Source organism: Anguilla rostrata, chromosome 13 (genome assembly GCF_018555375.3).
Source record: "Anguilla rostrata isolate EN2019 chromosome 13, ASM1855537v3, whole genome shotgun sequence".
In the NCBI taxonomy this organism is placed as follows: Eukaryota; Metazoa; Chordata; class Actinopteri; order Anguilliformes; family Anguillidae; genus Anguilla; species Anguilla rostrata.
In genome coordinates this window covers 14,464,012-14,480,821 of record NC_057945.1, presented here as the reverse complement: position 1 = coordinate 14,480,821, position 16,810 = coordinate 14,464,012, and the positions used below count along the sequence as shown (strand labels likewise).

Here is a 16,810-nt window from a genome sequence, read left to right as displayed (position 1 = left end):
TTTTGGGCGTTTGGGGCAACTCTGATCCTTGGGGCCCTTTTCTTCTGAAACCGTTGAAACCGCCATGGCACGCCCCTGCATCTGACATGCATATTTTGGTATGAAGGCAGAAAACTTAATATGCATTTCTGGCTCATTATTTCACTATTTTTCTATCTACAGATGGAATATTCACCTAATGTGTCCAACCCCCAAACCAACATCCATTTTATAAGAAAGGCCAGTAGTCTGATATGTTAGTCTCATTTATAATATTATAGTATTCTTTTTTTATTATTATTATTCCTACCTCAAGATTTTTCATGTCTGCTCTGAAGTACTGTCACAAGCATGGTTGGAACGTCATTCTTCCATGATTTACTGTTACTAAAGGCTTGATTGACATTGTACTATTCTTTATCTTCTGTGGGTATTTTAATCCACAAATGATGACAGTCACAGTTATCATTATAATTCAACTATGGCCTTTTTGTTATTTTCTGATAATGAAAATACTGTTGATACACAAACCAAATAGGTTTAAAGGGCGTTTCGCATTTATGTTCGCTGTACTGCCATTGAAAACATAGAAAAACAGGAAGTACGGTCATCTTTCGCTGTCCAAGGTGCTGATATACCTAAGAAGGGGTGTTTTGTTCATTTTGCTCTCTCTCTCTCTCTCTCTCTCTCCCCCTCCCTCCCCAGGGAGCGTTGAGCGCCGCAGCATCACCGCTTGCCTCACAGAACCCTGTCTCCTTCATGCAAACGTGAATGAACTGCTCAGTAACAAGGATCACTATGGACCGGGGCGCTCGCGTTTCCCCCGTAGCCTTTGACAGTGAAAGAAAAAACGAATAAACCCCTTATAAAACGTTCTACGTGAAGTAAAAAATATATTTTAGCAGTCAGAGCATCGCACGGCTCAAGTCAAGGCAATTCGTGTTAACGAGCTTGTTTTCATTTTTTACAATTAGACAAGCAGCGCCGGTCTTTAAAAATCCCGTCATATTCGGAACGCATCCACCAACGAGTCCAGGATAATTGCGCGTCTGGTTAGATTTCCGCCAATCTACGAGTATTCCAGACAAAGGTATGTTTTGAAGTCGTTTCTTGATTTGTTTTTTGTGTTTTTGCCGGCATATCATGATAAATTTAGGTGAGAAATACATTTGTGTTCAGGGCTTTAACTGACTGATTGAAATGACCGCTTTTTTGTTACACTTGATTCAGCAGTTTCGTATGCGTTTGTGCATCAGTTGACTAACCTGTCAGCAGTTACTGCTGGTTAAAGAAATCTAGCGTTTAAATATTCTAAACCATTCATTTTGTACAGAAGCATTTAGGCAGTATGACTAAATGTGCCAAGAAAGTACAATACTGTTTTGGTATGACAAACATAGCTTTGTAGCTATGTGCTGACTGTTACATTTGTGCGCAATACTATTTATATATTTTTAAATATTCCGTAATGTCTACGGGCTACTTGCAATGTACTCGGTACAACTCGTCCGTTTTCACTTGTGAGAGTGGGGGTTGGGCGATGAATGGCTAATTAAACGGAGTAGAAAGTGACATCAGGAAATCGATCTCGGTTCCTGAAATCTAGTTGTGTAGGCTACACTTTGATTCATGTGGTTCGTGTGGTACTGGACAGTGACTTTGTTTTTTTTTTTTTTTTTGTTTTTTTTTTTCAAATGCGATTTATCAAGGTATAGACTAGTCTTGAGCACTCCGTGACTCGTCTAAAATTAATCGACAATCATATGATGCTTGGGTTAGCACTTGCCCTGCTCTGATGTAATGTGGATATCTGCACCTGCAAAAGTGCGAAACATGTAAAACTGCTATGCATGCACTGCTGTAACCTCCGATTCTTCTCTTAAATTCATTAGTCCTTGGATCATCCTAGAGGTTGTTTTCTTCCGTCTTGCCTTAAACGTCTTCCTGTCGCGAGGCAATAGTGTGGAATATTGTAGCGGCTAGTCTTCGAAATTATTACGGGACACACTGAGATACAGTCGGCCCGACATACTGTATGCGACTGTACCAGCGATCTACTGAAATGACAAAGCGAAAGGCATGAGTAGAGAAAGACACCGAAAGTATGTTTGTCTTTGAAGTTTCTTCTCTCTCTCTCTCTCTCTCTCTCTCTCTCTCTCTCCATAAGCAGACAAGAAACAAATCATTTTTAATATGGATACAATAAAACATAATAGAACAATGCTGCAGAGTACAAAAGAGGCAGCCTACATTCAGTTTAGGCATTGTTATTGTTAGTTTAATTATTGTTAGTACAGTATGTGTGTATAGGGACGGAACCCCCCCCCCCCCCATTTCTAGTTATTTTCTGCAAACTGTTTAGCCACAAAAGTAACTCCTGCACAATTCGAAATCAGCAAGCTGTTGTCAGTAATTCAGTAGGGAATGATACTGTTATTTACACAGTGCTATATTCTTTATGTGCTTCTGACACATGCAGTAGGGCATAGCACGTGCATCACAAGGGAGGCATATATGTGAATTCAGGTGCCCTGAGACCTCTGCCAGACAAAGGGAGTTGGGATCTTGGCTTTACATGCAAGACAGAATTTTAAACAGGATGGTGCTCTCATTTCTGCTATGGTGTATTGTTCTGGTTCTTGAGACTACCCCGTCGTTTTATTGGCACCACTTCCGGCAGTGGCCAGGGTTCCCCAAGGTGTCCCACCCAAATAATAACTAGGTATGGTGTCAGAGTTTTTATTTATTTTTATTTATTCTTTATTTAACCAAAAGGGTCCCATTGAGATACAATATCTCTTCTGCCAGGGAGTCCTGGTCAAGATGGCAGCAGAAAAATAAATGTTTCATATAAAAAACATACCAAAAACAAAACAGAACAGAACATACAAGGAACAGGAGCTAAAATAGTTCCTGCTAAAAAGGCTACGGGATAGTATAGCTACAGACTGGAGAATGTGCAAAGTCTTTAGAAGACCCCCCCCCCCCGCATTGTGGTCTTCCTCTTATGACAGTAAGCTAGCTCGATTCGGTCGTCCGGACGTACGGCGTTCCGAATCCCCGCCCAGTCCTGCTGTCATCGGCCAGGGAGCCTAACAATGAAGGGAGCCGACGGGGTGTTTAATGATTCATCCTGGGCCTGCTACGGATCCGCCGATCGCTAAAGTGGTGCGGAGAGGCTGGCCCGACGCTCGCTCTGCTGCTCCCTGGAAGGACCGGCGGAGAGAGAGGGAGAGAGATAGAGATAGAGAGAGAGAGAGAGAGAGAGAGACTCAGCCTTTGCTCTAGCAAGGGACTGCTGATCAAAGGGAAATCAATAGCAGTCTGCAAAGACGTTTATACATATTTATCACCACCCCATGCCTTTCACAACCATTTGCTCGGGGATGAGGCCTTGTTCCTGTATTCTGAACACTTTTTTTTTTTACCATTATTCCAATAAGCACTAGGTCGCTCAAAGCTTGACCTAGAATTTGGCGTAGGCTTGCCATTTTGATGCGCAGATTTTATTTTACAGGATGCCTATCAAAAGAATAGTTCATATTTTAAAAGGATTGGATTCAATTGTGCTTTCACGCAGCCACACCGAAGAGAGGAAACTTACCTTTCGCTGCATACGCAAAAATACATGTGTGCACATGGATACTGTACATCCTCATCCTCCTGCCTTATATTTTTAACAAAAAGGTTCAGGCAACTCCGGGACCTCGCTCAAGGGTTCAACAGAAGTGTGTCGCTTGAGAGCAAGACCTGTGACCGCACCTTTTTTTTCGGCTGTCACTCATCTGTACAGATGACCAGTATTCCTCTGTAGATGTACTGTTAAAAAAAAAAACACATTGGACGTATGGAGGGGAGGCTGGAGTCGGGGGAAGGTAACAGCGGGCATGCATTATGCATGCCGCGCGCTGGGTTATGTATCTGCGGCTGGGGATCTGTGCGCGGCTCAGCCCTGCTTGATTTCACCTGCTCGCCTCCATCAGAGCGCGGCGCACGCAGGCCTGGATCCCATAAACAGTTGCCTTTGACTTTCAGATAATGAAGTCGTAATGTAGCCGATAAGCGTTCAGTCAAACGCGCTGCGCTTGTTTCGGCACCGCCGAAAAATTGCAATGGGTGCCGAACTGGGTTTTTGCGAAGGATGGCAACGGTCAGCGCTTTGGTCTCATTCCGAGCCGAAGCGAAGGGCAGATGTTCAGGCCTTCGGGATTTTCTGCGTTTGGGCGTGCGCTTAACGTTCTTGAGTCTGCCTGGCTCAAATACAATGCGTCCCTTGTAATGCTGCGGTTACAAAAACAGGATGTTCCAAATGCTATTGCTGCTGGTATCAACAACCTGCTCAGTGGAACTGCATGTAAAAGCATGACATTTCAAAGGATACACTGTCTGTGAAGGTGCTTTCAAATTCATTCAAGTTACTGAGGCATGTTTCTATTTTTAAATGACCACACTAAAAAAAAATGTCATAATCTCGTGTGCTTCCGGCAAACCTCGGAGCGGTCGTGTATGCTATTAATCCACTTAGCAGACATCCGTATCCAGGCCAGCCTAACACAGCACCTCGCACTCCGTGAACTGTCCGTTTGAGAGCGCGATCATTTCTCAAGGAGCTTACGCGTCTTTCTCAAGGAGACTGCCGCAGTGCCCCACTTGCCGTTTAAACCCAGAACATCCTGGTTAAAAGCCCTACCTCCTAAAGATGAGCCGGTTAGGTTTCACAAACTCCGTAATGGGTGGAGCCGCAATTAACTGTCAATCACTCGCTCATTTGAACCAACAAATTAAATATTTTCTCAGGAACACCACAATGTCTTTCTTTAATAATCTGGGGGTGGGGGTGGGGGAACCAAAATCTCACATACAGCTGATTCGGTTAAAATATTGTGGTTATGCTTACTCTGGATTTCAATTTGGATAATTTATTACAGGTTTAGCTGTGTAGTGGTACCATCTTTACACGTGTATTACACAAATTACACTAACTGCTTATGAATGGACCATAATGATGCCTGAGAGTAACACTGATGTTCTCCACTCCTGAATGTCACTAAGGATAAGAGCGTCTGCCAAGTGGCTGTAATGTAATGCATTTGCCTGTTAAAGAAGAGAACAATGTCCTTCAAGCAATGTAACAATATGGTCTCAAAATGGTATTTCCCAGAGGATAAATGTTTATTTTTTTTACCTCCTCCAAGGCTTCTATCACTTCAGGGATTTGCGGGGAGCTTTTCAGAGTGATTTTTTCCCCCCTGTTTAGCAGAGTCTGTCTTAACCTTTTCACAAGTTCTGACTGCACTAACCAAATTTTTAATCAAAGAAATGACGGCCTAACAGGTCAGGACACAAGCACGTTCACGGGGCTGTTGTGGGCTGTTGTGTTTTAGTGGGACAGCTTTAATTACGGAAGCGTCAGTGAGCATAGTCAGCCTGGCACTGTACGGACAATTAAATACCTCCCGTTTTTCAGTCCCGGTGCGATGGGGCCCCCTTCCTACTGTTTAAACACCTTGTGTCTCCCTCCTGAGCAGATTGGTCAAGTGCAATTTGTAATCTGGTCAATGAAATATTGGGATTTGTCTGACACAGTATTGTTGAAATTGTTATTTATGGAATCTTGGTTCAGTTATTAGAAATTGATTATCAATTTCACTCTCGAAAACAATACCCCAAAGACATGAAGTAAAATGGCCAACATTAATGGAGGATTCTACCAACAAAAAAACATAGCTTGCATGAAGACATTCTTCCATGTTGCTTTTTTATTTCAGAAAATGTTTAACGCCACAGTAGTGACTGAAAAAGCACTGTTTTTGGTAGATGTTTTAAGTATAAAAATGACATGGGACGCATGTAGTCACATTATAATCACATTTGAGAACAAGGGGTTCTGCGCAATTGAGTTGCATGCATGCATGTATTGTATTTGACAGTTAAATGCATTTTTCTATACGTTTTTATATGAGCTGTTTCATGCATGTAAAAGTGAGTTGGCCACATGTTATTCAAACAAAGCTTAAAGACATAAAGGCTTAAAGAAGGTCACGGCTTCACACACACAGACATCCAAACACAAACCATGAGCATGCCCTCACTCTTGAATCGACGTCTGAAAACACACTCAGACACAAAGCACCCGCTGATTCTCCTCCAGCCGAGGCTGCTCTGCTGTCGCCCCGGAGAGCGCCTTTTGTGCGTAGCTCTGAATCGCTCGGGAGCGTGAGGCCCGTTCGTCCAGTCACACGCGGTCTCCCGTTTCATCGCGAACGCGGCCGCCCGCGTCCTCCTCTGGAAACGTTCCCCCTCTTCCCTCGGGCCTCGGTCGCGTTGTCCGATCCCGGCAGAGAGCCGGCGGCGGCGGCGGCGTGGACGTCGTAAAAGAGTCGCCCATCCGTCAGGGAAGGCGGCGACGCTCTAATGAAAACGTCCCTCTCCTCCAAGGTGCTCCGGCTCAGTCGCCGCGGCGACGGGCGTAAATCACCCCGACGCGCCGTGTTAGCGGCGGGGGACGGCGGCCGGTGTTCTGCGGAGAAGGATGCGGGCGCAGCCCCCCGCTAGCCGCGGGGACCCTCCGCTTCCGCTCCACCTCCGAGGCGGGCGGCCGTGCAGCAAGCCGCTGTAATTAAAACAAGAAATCGGCAAAGTTGTTTGGCTGGAGACGCAGGCGCTTGTTGGTCAGCTCCACGTGGGCCGTGCGCTTGGAACGTCCAACAGAAAACCTTCCCCGGGGTTTAAAATGCGTGCGCTCATCGTTACATTTACATTTCATTTCATTTGACGGATGCTTTTATCCAAAGCGACGTACGATACGTACATTGTTTTTCGCACAGTAAGCTCCTGTTACATACCTGTACATACTGTTACAGTGTACAGCTATACACACTGAATAGCTGTAGAATTGAATCAAGTGCTGCATAAACTGTGCCTGCCCAAAGCTTTGCACTCCAGAAACTCCAGGGAGATCTACCATCTTGACAAAGTGCCTTCGCTCTTGACTCTCCCTTCTCTCTTCTTTCAGTAAAACACATTCAGTGTGCTATTGTTAAAGCAGAGAATGTTTCTGCAACGCGTACGTCGACCGCTGCGAGAGGGGATCCCCCCTGCTCCACTGCCGACAGTTTGTGCAGGACTGCATCCCCTCCCCGCCGTTCTGCCACGGCTGCTGCCAAACTAATGGTATTGATGGAGAGATCAGCTCACCTCAGCATGATTAACAGAAGCAATTAACCAGATGAGGAAGAAGCAGAGGCCAAGTGGTGCATGAAATACCCGTATAATGATCTGTGCTGAGTCGGTACGGCGCTTGGAGAACTACCCGTTTCCTAGAGAAGTGGTCTCTGAACTTCACTTGTCCACGACTGGCTTAATGAGGGAATGTGTTTTGTGTGACCCACCTCTTGTAAACACGCTGACTTTGATATGTTCGACTTTCTAAGTGCTTTTTATTATTATTCTCGAAACAAGTTCATCATTTGCAGTGTCTTGAGTGTGTGCTGTGCATTTAAGTGATGGGGTCTTAATTAATTGGTGTGACTGTGGAATCTGCATGAAATTGTGTATTACAGTTATCTTCTCACTTGCATCTCACAACCTGATGGTGAGTTAGACAGTGGCTATTGACAACTGTTTGGGGGAAGGGTTGGTGGTACAGAGGGTAGTTAGAGGGTGGCTGTGTATTGATGACTGTTTGCGGGAGGGTTGGTGGTGCAGAGGGTAGTTAGCCAGGGGCTATTGACAGCTGTTTTGGGGGAGGGATGGGGGAAGGGAATACGGAGGTTAGAGAGTGCATGTTATTGACTGCTGTTTTGGGTTGGGAGGGGTTAGGAGGTTGGTAGGGGGACAGTGCCAGCGTCCCGGCTGCTGTTTGAGGGGAGGGGGGGCGGTGGCATTGGGAGCGCACAGGGTCCTGAGAGGGTGCTGGAATTCCAGCTGCCAGCATGGCACAGCTTCTCGTTAAGCGTTTCTCTGGACGGGCTCCAGCGCACCAGGGCAGGGGCCGCAGGCGATCGCTGATGCCCGTCAGCGCAGCTGTGCGGGTCGTGACCCGCTGACGCACGCTCCCCCGCTTCCCGCCTTTCACCGCTTCTCCTCAAACAGCCTCGCTCTGGCGCCGGAGTTGGTCCTCGGGTGACCGACGCGTCTGGATGAGAAACGTACACCAAGTCCAGCGTTCCACGCTCGTAACGCAAATGTAAACGCTCATAGCTGTTGCTCAAACTCAGTGACAAAACCCAGTGTGCGTCGGTTCCAAATGCACGCCCAAGAAGCATTTAAACGCGTCTCTCAACCTGATATGGATCCCTGACCCTCTCTTGCATTCACCTGACATTTGAGCTGGGCTTTGTGAAGGACCCAGTGACCTTCCGTCATCCGATATATCTCCTGTTGTGTCCCCAAACCTTGGCCTTTCCCCATCTATTTTCAGTTTTCACCAGAAAAGAATACCCATGCATTAAATCACCACCAAATGAATCTCTTGAAAAATTGCTTCAGAAAAGGAGATGAATGCACTTTTGACTTATTATGTAAGACGTGTGCTTTGATGTTTTTCTTAGCGCTTCCCCTTCAGAGTGGTGGTTAAATCCACGGTTTTTGGGAACGCCTTGAAAACTACTCGCGCGGCAGTGATTATATCTTATGAGTCCACCCGTACGTGTTACAGTTATAGCCTCCCTGTCTGTAAACACGTTATTGTTTCCGGGATAATGAATGTGTATCCTGGGCCCTGTCAGGAGATTAACTCCAGCCCTCGCCGAGGTTTACAGCATGCGTTTGTCAGCATATGGTCCTCCATCCAATCTGTTGCGCTGCTTCAACGCTGAAGAGGCAGATTCACAAGGAAACAGGAAGAGAGGGGTGAGCTGTAAAGTATCGGCCGCTAAAACAAACGATCCTATTTACCAGAGTAACGGCGACGGGCTCGCGGCAGTTCTATAACATAATGCAGTTCGATGAGATCCATTGAGGCCGGTGTGCATAGGTGTGCCTTTTCTGAATTCTACGGGCGCCGGTCAGGGGAACCGGGGGGGTCGCGGGTTCAATTCCCAAGCGAGGCACTGCCGTTGTACCCTTGAGGGAGGTACTTAACCTGAGTTGCTCCAGTAAATACCTACTGTAGCTGTGTGACTGGACTGGATGTAAAAGAGCAGCTGTGAAATGCTTGAAATGCTGCATTCTGCTGGATTCCACTGATATTGGAGCTGAAGGTTATATTTTTGTTGATTACAGAGAGTTTACCTGGTCGCATGGGAAGTACAGACAATATAAGCAATATAAATTATGAGTGTGTGGTATCTGGTTTAAGGATGTGGCTTTGTACTTCTGTACAGTTGAGCGAGGTTTTTTTTAGCTGGTTGCTACTGTAAATATCCAACTGTATAAATGAATAATGCTTGAATATTTGCCTTGAATAATGCCTTTTTATCACTGTGCCTTGTCTTCCCCAGTCTGGAATATTCTGTGGACGTATTGTGCAAGTACTGCTTTGAGGTTTATTATTCATGCATTGTTTTACATCTTACTGTGTATCATATTATATTTGAGTATAGTGTATTAACACACTAACAACATTACATCACATTTAGCAGATGCACTTATCCAGAGCGACTTACACAACATTTTACATAGCATAGCATCCATTTATACAGCTGGATATATACTGAAGCAATGCAGGTTAAGTACCTTGCTCAAGGGTACAACGGGAGTGTCCTACCCAGGAATCGAACCCATGACCTTTCAGTTACAAGCCCAGTTCCTTACCCACTATGCTACACTGCCGCCTCACAACACACACACATGTATATGGGTACACATGTATTTTATACGCACACACACAGATGAAGCGTTTACCAAAAATCAATTCAATTTCAACCAAGTCAGGAACAGATTGACAATTTTGTACACAGTTTTGTACACAGTATAAATGCATTTCCGGAATGCTAATGTGTCTCTGACACCTCCCGCTTTAGCCGTAATGAAGTGAATAGACGCAATTAACTGTGCTCACCAGTGACAGGATTGATGCGTTTCAGAGGCTGATGAAGAGGTTATGAAACTTCCTCAGAAGCCGATTCTCTTTCCTCCAGAATGAATGGCGATATTTTTCCTATGTGAAATGCCAAAAAAGCCTGTGTGTGTGTGTGTGTGTGTGTGTGTGAGAGAGAGAGAGAGAGAGAGATGGACAGTTGCATAATTTGTCAGAACAATCTTATTAGTGGTGTATTTAATGTGAGTCTTTACCGATCACAACACAAAGCGTGCACCGCTCTTGGAACTGCAACCGAGACAGTATTAATTGTTGAAATGTCGGCCAGAGACCTAGCTACATTCATCTGCCGCATTGGTTATAATTAATTGTAACAAAGTGCTTTGCTTTTCAATTTGCTTTGTTTAATTGGCTAACGCCATGTTTGGACAGTTTTCCCCCCCGTGTAATGTATTGAGTGCTATTTTCTGTTGAATAACTGGGCGAGGCAGAGAGGGGCAGGAAATAGAAGCGATCTAGCTAGAAAACAGGTAGTGCAGAAGGAGAAATATAGATGGACTCCTTTCTTCCTCAACATCGTTTTCCCCCTGTAATTCTTTCCGCACAAACCTGGAGCAAATTCCTGGAGCTCTGCAGCTGAAGCATTAGCACACCACTGCTACGTTTACCTTGTCTCCTCACGCAGAACACAGTGCATCATGCCTGAAAGCAGATCAGATGTTTGAATAACCTCAATCTTAAAATCCTGAGGATCGTGGAATCGTTCCTATTCACACGCTCTTGAAAATGCTACTCGGCACGTACTACTCCATTTTTAAAGAGTGTTTTTTTGTCTCAGTCAAAATGTTGTGCATTCATTATGTGACATCTGTTCATGTGATATAATGGTTCCTTTTTCCTTTTCTTTTCAGCATAATGCATACACTTTTAAAAGGCATTTTAGTTTGAAATCTTCTTGGCCTTTTGTATAGCCTAGGTAAACAAAATTGCACAAAATCAGAGTCTGTTCTTCAACATAGCAGCTAAAAACATTCAGTCCACAAAATAAGTTTCTGGCTTGAAACATATGAGTCTTAAAGTGAAGAAAGCATTCCAAATTAGGTTGACGGAATACGATTATGATCTGGGATAGCTGGCCGGTTTTCATCAAATAACGTGAAGGGACTGTCCTTAACACGAGACGGGTTTATCAAAGAGTATTATTCCCGTGTGATTTTTATGAAGCCATTGACGTAGCCAAGGCTAGACTTACCTCTCACTTACGAAAATTGGTAGCCTGTAAACTTAGGCTTGCGGTCAATTGATTTTGTGACAAAGGACAAGATTTGAATGTGTAATTACCGGGCCAGTCTTTTACTGCTTGAGGAACACAACATAGCCAGTGTCCGTGGCAAAAGCCTATACTGACCGAGGTTCTGTACAGGGCTCAAGCCACAACTGTTTAAATAATCCTTTGGCTTTATTTTTCTTTTTTCTTTTTTTCTTTTAGTTTCCATTGTTTCATTTTTTTTATTTTAATCAAAATGTTATTTTATTAAATGAATTTGAAGAGCCCCCACGACCCTGCTCAGGATAAGCGGGCACAGATAATGGATGGACCCTGCTCAGGATAAGCGGGCACAGATAATGGATGGATGGATGTGTTGGACGAGCTCTGCTTTTTTGTTTTGGTGATCGTTTTTGCCGTGCCTCACTGAGTGACTCTATAGGCCTGCTCAGAGTGGCTCATTCTGCTGATCGCTGGTCGCCGGGGCCCACCGCTGGCTCTGTTTCACTCAGACAGGACAGATCCATCAGCACAAATCACACACCGAGTCAGACCGCACGCGCCGGGGGGGCAATTAATCGCCCCGCCGAAATTAATGAGTCTGTTTCCCAGGTAGCCGGCTTTTATTTTTCATCCGTTCCGAGTCTGGAGGAAAGGCTCCTTTTCATTTCGCTTAATTGAGATGAATTTTTATTACTTTATTCCCGGAAAGAAAAAGCACGGCCTGGACGTTAGGAGAGACGGTTCGATTTCCGTAAGGGATCAGATGCTCCTGCTTTAAACTGTGTTGCGTAAGGCTGATAAATCTGCGTGTGCCTGGTGCCGAGCTAATTTCAGTGGTGACTTATGCCTGAAAATGTCATTTATTTCATTCGATGACGTTCACACTCGGTCATCAGCGTGCTGGAAACATGCTTCAGGGGACTGAATTGTGCACTGTCCAGAAGTGGCACAGAACAGTTCAGATGAAGTTCCACACTTTTATGTACAGTAGGTGAGGTGGGGGGAAATGGTAGGAAATATAAAGCTCTTAAAAAAGGGAGTCGAATAGCCAATGTGAAAACATAGCATGCAGAGCAGCATACATACGTTCAGTTATTTGCGTAAGCACATTCTCACTAAATTTAAATGGACAAGATTGGGCCTTTCTGTGTGCAGTTGGCATGTTCCTCTTGTGTCCTCGTGTGTTTCCTCCATGTACTCCGATATCTTCAAGTCCAAAGACATGCAGGCAGACTAATTGGAGACTCTCAATTGCCCATAGCTATGAGTTGATATGAATGAAAATTGAGTGAAAAGAAAAGACAAGGAAAATGGTTGAAAGTAAAAAAATAAAAATCTGTATCTGCTAATCTTTTAAACTCAGGGTCCATCAATCTTATCCAGAAAGGGCCAGTGTGTGTGTGCAGGCTTTTGTTTCAACAAGCAGCTACACACCAGATTCTACAAATCAGCCACTAGTCTTTGCTAAGTACCTTGATTAGTAGAATCAGGTGTGTAACTGCTTGGTTGAAACAAAAGCCTGCACACACACCAGCCTGTTTTTAAACCTTGTCACTGGCTACATGCCTATGCAATTGCTTTGGAACAAATGAGCACCTGCTACATTAACACACCTGAAGACTAATGTCTCAGCTTGCCAGCTTTCCACATATTAGTGATTTTTATCTATAGTTATTCTTAGATTGGCATCACAAAAACAAGTCCGGACAAACAATAATAATTGGAAAATGTCTAATGACAGAGCAAAGCTTAATCTTATGCCTAGAAATTTTAATAAAAAGACTGATTGTTCACTTGATTGTTAGAAAAGACCATTAAGCACTCAATCATTTTTCAGCATTGAAGTGTGTGACCAGTTTAATCATGCAAGCGTGATCGCTCTGTCCTTTGTTACATTAAATCCAATCTTGTCCATTCAGCTGAAAGCAAAGATACACAACAACTATTTTTCCCAACAAAATACACAGCAAGATCTTCAGTGTAAAAACAAATCTCATAGAGCACTTTTAACTCTAATAGAGTTTGTACAGCCTCCACTGCACTTTGATAGTGTTGACTTAACACTGTTGGAGTTTAATGGCAATAACTGTGCAGTGTGGATGAGTGTCATAGGCATCCTTGTGCACAGTAAGCATGGCTTCTCTCCAAAAAGATATTAGCAAGAGGTCAACATTTCTTGAACAATTCAAAAGTTGTATATTTTCTGATACCTGCTTGATGTACCATTACCATTTTTTCCAGCACAGTTTGCTGAATTTATTGATCACTAAAATTAACTTGGCAAATGTTGTGGCGAACAGCCTTACACTTTTAGTCACATTTATTTATCAGTCAAATCTTTTTGCATCCATCTGTTTTTGTTAATAGTTCAATACATACTTCCCTGTGTATTCACAAAGTATGGGTAGATCAGGGAGTTTTTTTTAAGCCAAAATGCTCAGTCATTAGTTCAAGTTACATATTTCAACTATTTAATGTTGGGAATGCCTATTTCGTTTTTGCTTGTTAAATTGATGCTTCATACCTCAGCACTTAATATATCTGGATATATGAACCCTTAGAGAAAGCAAACTAACTCTATGCCAAATCTAACCATGACCTGCTTTGTAAATTACATTTCAGCAACAATGTAATTACATGGTAATGAACTAATACTTCATGTAATTACACCATTAATACACCATGTAATTACATCAGTAATTCACAGGTATCATATGAAGTGTGAAAGGATGATTCAGTTATTTTTTTCCCCCTGATTTTTGCTGACGTTGTGAACGCACGTACTCTCCCTCATCCGAGACTCATTGCCGACATCAAAGATGCAGATGAAGACTATTTTCGATCTGCCTGTCTTGAAGCTCGAGTGTGGGCGAGCTCCTCCTTGTCAGACCCTTTAGTGACGTGCGATCCATTAATGGTGCAATTTGCCACAATGCTAACCGTATAAACAATGGATCTGAAGCTTCACAACAAAGACCGATAAATGGGGTTTACAGACACACACACACACACACACACACACACACACACACTCAAACACTAAATATACATTAAAATGGCAGGCAGGCTTTGATCAGTCAGTACAAAGGGATGCGCTTCCCCTGTGACTTCGGTCTCGGACGCGGCCCGCTGTTTGTTTCTGTGGGTGCTTAATGGGCTTTGTTTATGCACTGGAGGCTTGTGCTCACCGTGTCCCAGGGGTCTGTGGCAGAATCGTCACCTACAGCATGCATGCTGAGTGACAGGCCTCATGCTGCTCTGTCATCTTCAGTAGCTTCTTAATGCTGCCAACTTTTGATGATTTTTGATTGTGTTTTTTATTATTATTATTTGCACATTGCCAGCTTTTGTTCATTAGATTTGGCCGACAGAACATCAGCTTTGTGTAGCAGTTAGGTAATTGGGCTTGTAACTTTAAGGTTGTGGGTTTGATTCCTAGCCGTCGCACCCTTCAGTATGTACTCGACATGAATTGCTGCAGTTAATGCCCAGGTGTGTTAATGCACAGTATGTACAAGCTGGTATCAATCGATCTGGATAACAGGATTTAGCATCTGCTAAATGCTGCAGTGTAGTGTAACATAATGCATTGTTCATTTGGGGAATACCCACTGACCACAAAGGAACTGTCAAATCGAACCAGGACCACGTCGGTGCCGACTGTAGCCGGTGGCTCCATGGGACAATGCACAATCGGCAACTGCATCGGCCAGGAAATGGGAGGGTTTAGCCTGAAAGCGCTCTGTTGGACGATCGGGCGCCCGTGTATGTGTGGTCAGCGCCACATATGAAAGGTGTTCCTCCGCTCTGTGTGAGCTTAGCTATAGTCTGCGGTGTATGAAGAAGCAGTTGGCAACACCACATGGATGCGTGGGTGCCCGCACTCTCCCAGTTCGGCACTGGGGTTCGCAGGATGAACACGGCTGTGGTTGCAGATGATTGGACATTCCAAATTTTGGCAGGAAATGGATATACGCAGCCCCAGATTGGATGCCAAAATGTTTTTTTATTTATTTTAATTGTCTCCTGCACAAAGTGTACTCGCATGCATAGGTACACAATTCACACATGTATGTACACAGACACATGGACACTCACGCATACATAGCCATGCACAGCATCTTTCAGGGTTGCTAAAAGTTGAAAAAAATAAGATTCTTTGAAAAAATAATTTCTCAGGCACTGTTGACTTGGATGTTAACGGGAGCTGAACGCGTAGCTTATTCCAAGCTGTAACTGGACTTACAGAAAATACTCATCCATGTTGTATTATTTACTACCTTTGGCTTCATTTTTTGTCTGTTTTCACAAAATATTGCCTTATATTATAAAATATATCCGGTTTTCCGGATGATATTCTTCTGAGATACTTTCTCAGTCTCAGGCCAACTATGCAACCTGTGTCTGCAGACAGTATCCAGACTACATATTTCAAACAGAAATGGTATTGTGTTTTGCTATAATATAACATTGTGATTTAACATCTTAAATTGTTTTTTTCAATGTTGTTTTCAAAGTACAATGCTATATTATTCAGAATATTATGTGAGCAGGCTCAAGAATGCCTAGGCTGTGTAAAGTAATTTCAGTACTATTTCACTCAGTCAAATTGGATATTTTTCTTTCTGAAAAATGACATTACCTGGATAGAGATTCTATGAACACTGAAGAGACATTTGATCTGAGGAGGCATTGTCTGGCCAGAGAACAATGTCTTTGGACTTCTTTCTCTGTTGGAAGAAATATGAACGTGTTTTTTTTTTCTCTCATAAACTGGAAGGCAGGCACATTTTCTTTGAGTTTGCTATATTGTGTGAAGGATGAGGTATTTTACAGGATAAACAGGAGTCTTTGGCTGCACTGTGCAACGGGGAATCAGAAAAACTGGCCTCACATTCTTATTTTAGTCCACTGTGCAAAACACTATTCCCTGTACCTAAACATCTCCAGCCGCTGTGCTTTTCTGTCTCTAATAATTCTTATTCTGCAATTTTCTTCTTCTTCTTTAAGTCTTGTTGTTCATATACTGTACCTGCTCCTGCATGAGGTCTCATCTGTGCACGTTTGAGCCACTGGGTGATTTTGTATAATAAAAGCAAAGGCTTACTGAATTTTAGTCAACGGCGTGCCATTGTAAAATCATGTGTAAATATTAGCCGTGCTTCTGGGATTGAAACGTGCGTGCTAGCCCGTGCTGTGCATTAAAATGTGCTGTGCTGGCATAGTCATTCTAAGCCACCCTATCCGGCTGTGGATCTCGTACCTAATGGGTCTGTCTCAGTTACAGTATGGTGTATACTGCTGACGAGCGCCGGGCGGCTTCCTGTAAATTCTATCCAGTGCTGTGTTCATATTTTCGCAGCATGCGCCGAGAACATCCGTGTTCCATTAAACGTGGCGCACGGTATGCCTGAACATGGTGTCGCATTTGTGCATAAGATGGCAGCCGAGGTTAACTTGACCCCATGTTGCTATGGATAAATGACGCATGCATGGACAGTCTCCTAAATCCCCAGTAAAAAGTGGCACGATATTACACAACCACTATATGCAGCGTTTTAGGGTCTAAGTACGGTTGA

At 43.8% G+C, this 16,810-nt stretch overlaps 1 protein-coding gene across 4 annotated transcripts in view; it reads left to right on the top strand.

The window, feature by feature from the left end:
- The first annotated feature begins 723 nt into the window (after positions 1-723).
- The window catches only part of dlgap4b (discs, large (Drosophila) homolog-associated protein 4b), a 165,917-nt gene continuing 149,830 nt past the window's right edge, over positions 724-16,810 (top strand). For 2 of the 4 annotated variants that reach the window (XM_064306754.1, XM_064306751.1), the window contains exon 1: positions 726-1,069. The gene's annotated coding sequence lies outside the window, so the exon portion shown is untranslated. Of the gene's footprint in view, positions 1,070-16,810 lie in introns of all 4 variants that reach the window. The other 2 variants (XM_064306755.1, XM_064306757.1) reach the window with 2 other exon arrangements.